The sequence below is a fragment of the Cherax quadricarinatus genome, chromosome 74, assembly GCF_038502225.1.
Source record: "Cherax quadricarinatus isolate ZL_2023a chromosome 74, ASM3850222v1, whole genome shotgun sequence".
NCBI lineage: Eukaryota > Metazoa > Arthropoda > Malacostraca > Decapoda > Parastacidae > Cherax > Cherax quadricarinatus.
The window spans coordinates 13,242,665-13,249,121 of NC_091365.1; the positions used below are offsets into that span (position 1 = coordinate 13,242,665).

Consider the following 6,457-nt stretch of genomic DNA (forward strand, 5'->3'; position numbering starts at 1 on the left):
GCCCCTGAGCTGCAGGTACTGTGAGGCCCCCAGGCTGCAGGTACTGTGAGGGGCCCCGAGCTGCAGGTACTGTGAGGCCCCAGGGCTGCAGGTACTGTGAGACCCCCGGGCTGCAATTACTATGAGGCTCCCTTGCTGCAAATACTATGTGGCCCCCGGGCTGCAGGTACTGTGAGTTTCCTGGGCTGCAGGTACTGTGAGGCCCATGGGCTGCAGGTAGTGTGAGGCCCCCGGGCTGCAGGTACTGTGAGACCCAATGGGCTGCAGGTACTGTGAGGCCTCCGGGCTGCAGGTACTGTGAGGCCCCTGCGCTGCAGGCACTGTGAGGCCCCCGGGCTGCAGGTACTGTGAGGCCCCCGGGCTGCAGGTACTGTGAAGCCATCCGGGCTGCAAGTACTATGAGGCCCCCGGGCTGCAGGTACTGTGAGGCCCCCGGGCTGCAGGTACTGTGAGGCCCCTGGGCTGCAGGTACTGTGAGGCCACCGGGCTGCAAGTACTATGAGGCCCCCAGGCTGCAGGTACTGTTTGGCTCCTGGGCTGCAGGTACTGTGAGGCCCCCAGGCTGGAGGTACTGTTTGGCTCCTGGGCTGCAGGTACTGTGAGGCCCCGGGCTGCAAGTACTATGAGGCCCCCAGGCTGCAGGTACTGTGAGGCCCCCGGGCTGCAAGTACTATGATGCCCCCAGGCTGCAGGTACTGTTAGGCCCCTGGGCTGCAGGTACTGTGAGGCCCCCGGGCTGCAAGTACTATGAGGCCCCCAGGCTGCAGGTACTGTGAGGCCCCCGGGCTGCAAGTACTATGAGGCCCCCAGGCTGCAGGTACTGTGAGACCCCTGGGCTGCAGGTACTGTGAAGCCCCCGGGCTGCAAGTACTATGAGGCCTCCAGGCTGCAGGTACTGTTAGGTCCCTGATCTGCAGGTACTGTGAGGCCGCCGGGCTGCAGGTACTGTGAGGCCCCCGGGCTGCAGGTACTGTGAGGCCCCAGGGCTGCAGGTACTGTGAGGCCCCCGGGCTGCAGGTACTGTGAGGCCCCCGGGCTGCAGGTACTGTTAGGCTTCTGAGCTGCAGGTACTGTGAGGCCCCTGGGCTGCAGGTACTGTGAGGCTCCCGGGGTGCAAGTACTATGAGGCCCCCAAGCTGCAGGTACTGTTAGGCCCCTGGTCTGCAGGTACTGTGAGGCCCCCTTGCTGCAAGTACTATGAGGCCCCCAGGCTGCTGGTACTGTGATTCCCCCGGGCTGCAAGTACTATGAGGCCTCCAGGCTGCAGGTACTGTGAGGCCCCTGGGTTGCAGATACTGTGACGCCCCCGGTCTGCAAGTACTATGAGGCCCCCAGGCTGCAGGTACTGTGAGGCCCCCGGGCTGCAGGTACTGTTAGGCCCCCAGGCTGCAGGTACTGTGAGGCCCCCGGGCTGCAGGTACTGTGAGGCCCCCGGGCTGCAGGTACTGTGAGGCCCCCGGGCTGCAGGTACTGTGAGGCCCCCAGGCTGCAGGTACTGTGAGGCCCCCGGGCTGCAGATACTGTGAGGCCCTCGGGCTGCAGGTACTGTGAGGCCCCCGAGCTGAAGGTACTGTGAGGCCCACGGGGTGCAAGTACTATGAGGCCCCCAGGCTGCAGGTACTGTGACGCCCCCAGGCTGCAGGTACTGTGACGCCCCCGGGCTGCAGGTACTGTGACGCCCCCGGGCTGCAGATACTGTGAGGCCCCCGGGCTGCAGGTACTGTGACGCCCCCAGGCTGCAGGTACTGTGACGCCCCCGGGCTGCAGGTACTGTGACGCCCCCGGGCTGCAGATACTGTGAGGCCCCCGGGCTGCAGGTACTGTGACGCCCCCGGGCTGCAGGTACTGTGACGCCCCCAGGCTGCAGGTACTGTGAGGCCCCCAGGCTGCAGGTACTGTGAGGCCCCCAGGCTGCAGGTACTGTGAGGCCCCCAGGCTGCAGGTACTGTGAGGCCCACAGGCTGCAGGTACTGTGAGGCCCCCAGGCTGCAGGTACTGTGACGTCCCTAGGCTGCAGGTACTGTGAGGCCCCCAGGCTGCAGGTACTGTGAGGCCCCCAGGCTGCAGGTACTGTGACGCCCCCAGGTTGCAGGTACTGTGACGCCCCCAGGCTGCAGGTACTGTGACGCCCCCAGGCTGCAGGTACTGTGACGCCCCCAGGTTGCAGGTACTGTGACGTCCCCAGGCTGCAGGTACTGTGAGGCCCCCAGGCTGCAGGTACTGTGACGTCCCCAGGCTGCAGGTACTGTGACGTCCCCGGGCTGCAGGTACTGTGACGTCCCCAGGCTGCAGGTACTGTGACGTCCCCAGGCTGCAGCCCCTAAAGTGTGTCTTAATCTGGCCATGGTCGTACAATCTATTTCTTAATTTTTCTTTTGTTTTTTTTCTTCGTTTCTTTATTTGTTTGTACATGAATTGTATACAACACCATTTATTTCTTTGTTCTTAATGTTATTGATCCGTCAGATCGTTTTTTCTTTATTCTCTTTTAATGTATGATAGTCCGTCCATCCTTTCTTTATTTGTGCTTATTTCATTCTGTGATTCCCTGCTTAGTTCATTTAATTTTTTCCACTTCCTTCTATTTGCGCTTCCTACCTTTAATGGTTTATTAAATTCCTTATTTCTTCATTTTCCCTTTTTCTTTCTCATTATCTGCCTTCTTTTTTTTTCCTTCCGTCTTTTTTCTAGCTTCTCTTCACAATTCTTTGCCACTGATCTGTGACCTTAAAATCTGGCCTTGTATATTTGTCTGGTGGAGGTGCGCCTCGGGCCGTGTTCTCCTGAGATGAACCTGTACGCAACAATTTGCATGTAAATGAGGCGAGGTCGCTTCATCTCGTGAGCAGAGTGAAACAAGGCCCCATTTACTTGATGCTCTCAAGAAACCTGAAGAAGAGAAAAACAAAAAATATATATAAAAAGAAAATTCTTGGATCATATGTAAACAATTCCAGGAGACACCTCCACCACCTGGCCCCAAGATCCACGACATGAATAAAACATGTTTTGGAAACTCTTGGATGCTGTTTGCTATCACGGCGAAGTTATGAGGCAACTCATTCACATATTGGTACGTTACTTTTCATACGTGCTTTGAAACGTTAACTATCTAAAGTTCCAGTGTAAAAAGGGGCATTATGTGCCGAATAATCCTTTATTTAAAGACGCCTTTTTGTTCTAAATTGTTTTGTGTATGTGAATGACGTGACAGAGTAAACTGAGTCAGAGGTATCCCTATTCTCGGATGACGTGAAAGTAATGAGAAGAATACAAAAAGGAATAAACCTGGAAAGAATGCAAGTGGAACTGGAGAAGTTACAGGATTTGTCTGACAAGTATCTATTAGTATTTAATCACAGCAAATACAGTGTTATGGAGAAGAACGAAAACCGGAAACAGAGTGCAGGCTCGAGGGACAGAGGCTGCAAATCTTTCCCCAAGAAGAATAACCTAGAGGAATAAGTATTGTTTCCCTTGAGGTGCTCATCAACTCGTAACTTCCGCAGCAAAAGCACCTCTGCCGAATTTAAGGTTAGGTTGACAAGGAGTCATTCATAAAACTCTATACAGCACAGGTCCGGCCCATTCTAGGAGTATGCAACACCATTATGGAAAAAGTGCAGAGGATTGCAACGTGTCTTGTCCAGGAGATATAGAATATAAGCAACGGAGACTAGCCAAAGATAATGACGTCAGAAGACACAAGAACCAGGGATGACATGATAACAGGGATATTAGGAAATACTTCTTTAGCCTTAGAGTTGTCAAGAAATGAACGACCTAGATAGCGAAGTTGTAGACAGCAGGTATGGTAGGGATCACGCTGCCAGGAGAGAGGAGACTCGGTAGCGACCAGATGAGAGACGGGGCCAGGAGCTGAGTTTGACCCCTGCAGTTAGATATAGGTGAGTACATACAGTTCACGTACATCTACACATACGCACATATAGGACGGTGTATGTGTACACCGTTGAGTTATTTGACAAAGACACATGTGCATAAGCAGTACACGCACACCTGTACAGTTACGCATATGCAAGACGGCGTGCGTGTGGCGTTATGTGACGCTAATCTTGAGCGAAACATTGTCTTGATGAAGCTCACTTTGAGCGAATCATCTTTTTGATAAAACTCACCTTGAGCGAAACATTGCCTTGATGAAGCACACCTTGAGCGAAACGTTGACTGAATAAAAACTTGTTCTGTTGTTATGTATTGGGTTAGGTTAGATAAGACTCGTCAGGACACAATACTGATGTCTCTTAACGCGGGTCTTCAGTCATATGAGGATCCGCCACTGGAACTTTTGATCAAATGACCGAGGCCTTTTCCTGGCATGTCCGTCCACCCCTTTAAATTTAAAGATAACATCATTTGATGGATGATTGGTGGAGAGCTGAGGTGACGGATGGTTAAATGGGGATATGAATTATTTTGCTCCTGGGAATTAATGGTGTAAGTTCTCCTCTGAGAGGAAGTGACTTAAGGAGTTCTCCTCTTGGGATGGTAATAAGAAATTCGCCTGTTAAGAAAGCATACTGTCTTCCATCTCAGGAAAGGAGCAAAGCGTGAAACAAAATGCAGAAAGCAAAAGGAAACGACAGCAGAAATTAGAGAAATACGAGCGAATATTCGATGACACGAAGGGAAACTGAAAGTTATGGTAGATTATAGAAACTCTCGTTGTGATGCTGCAACACACACACACACACACACACAAACACACACACACACACACACACAAACACACATACATTTATATGTATCTTTGTCGTGCCGATAGGTAAAACTTGCAAGTTTGGCTTAAATAGCAACCCTTTTCTTGCCGAATAAGGCAAACGACAATTTGTGTATGGAATTATTTTGCAAAAATCATTCTGAACCTAACGAAAAAAAATATATTTCATTGTGTTTGTTTATTATTAAATTACTTTAAACTTAAAATGAATTTGGTTGGATTAGGCTAAATTAAATTGCCCGTTATAATAAGGTTAAGTAAGTTTTATAATGTTCTTCTTAGAAATAATTTTGAATGAGTTCTTGCTAATTGACCAGTTTTACCTATTCGGTACGATATATATATATATATATATATATATATATATATATATATATATATATATATATATATATATATATATATATACATATATATATATATATATATATATATATATATATATATATTTATATATATAGGTAGATAGTGTTCTACAGGAAGGAATCGAATCCTTTATTTGTATGCTGATGATCTAAGGAACAGGAGAGTACAGAGAGCTAAAATGGAGAGATAAACATATCCTAATATAAGTGCACAACTGACCTAAACATTACTTTTTTAACATAAATTCCATAGGTAAACAGCACTAACCTAAACATTGCTCTCTAGTGCAAGTACATACATCTCCAGAGCTATGTATATCTTCTAAAGGCTTAGCACTTTTTACCGACTACTACTATTACTACTACCACCACTACTACTACTACTACTACTACTACTACCACTACTACTACTACTACTACTACTACTACTACTGCTAATAATAATAATAATAATAATAATAATAATAATAATAATATTATTATTATTATTATTATTTTTATTAGTGTTAGTATTATTATTAGTATTATTGTGAGAGAAGAGTAGGTTGAAGTTGCTTCATTCTCTCACTTTATACATAGGAAGAAGTGATTATTATTTTTATTGTCACCGGGAAGCGTTAAGCTCGCAGGGGTCAAATAGGGCATTGGGAATTAAGATAATTAGGTTTCATTTCGGGATGGGAAAGAAGAGCTCGAGTTATTTGGATTAACAACCCTTGATTCATAAAGACATCAAGGTGAACCATTAACAAAGCCCCGGTTCGAACAGGTGTTCGATATCTGGTCGATGTAATCAGTGCTTTAGGTACTTGGATGCTTCATTAGGGCTAATGGTAGGTACATGGATGCTTAATTAGGACTAGTGTTAGGCACTTGGATGCTTCATTAGGACCAATGTTAGGTAGTTGGATGCTTCATTAGGACCAGTGTTAGTTACGTGGATCCTCATTAGGACCACCGTTCGGACCAGTGTTTGATACCGGGTAGTTGTGTCAGAAAGAAGCTCGTCACCACACACTCGTTGTGCGCCGTTACCTTCACAATGTTTTGTTGTTGTTGTGATACGTATTGTTTGTTTCTGTTTTATGAAGTGTCTGATCCTTTAACGTAGAGGATAAAACAACTTATTAACTCTCTACCTACACTGGACCGTTACATTGTGTTACATGATCATGTGTTATTATGGTGATGCGTTATATGCTATCATTGTGTATTTTATCGAATGATCTTTCAACGTAGTGAAAGAAACACCCTGTTTTATATGATATATACACTTTTTATACGATATATACACTAAACTCTGTGTATATACACAAAGTTTACATTAATCCCTATTTTATGGATTAGTGTT

At 47.2% G+C, this 6,457-nt stretch overlaps 1 long non-coding RNA gene across 1 annotated transcript in view; it reads left to right on the forward strand.

Annotated features, from left to right (window-relative positions):
- The first annotated feature begins 6,135 nt into the window (after window positions 1–6,135).
- Window positions 6,136–6,457, forward strand: part of LOC128700129 (uncharacterized) — a 12,931-nt gene continuing 12,609 nt past the window's right edge. The window contains exon 1 of the long non-coding RNA XR_008408723.2: window positions 6,136–6,457. This exon is cut by the window's right edge and continues 272 nt beyond it. This is a non-coding gene — a long non-coding RNA (uncharacterized lncRNA).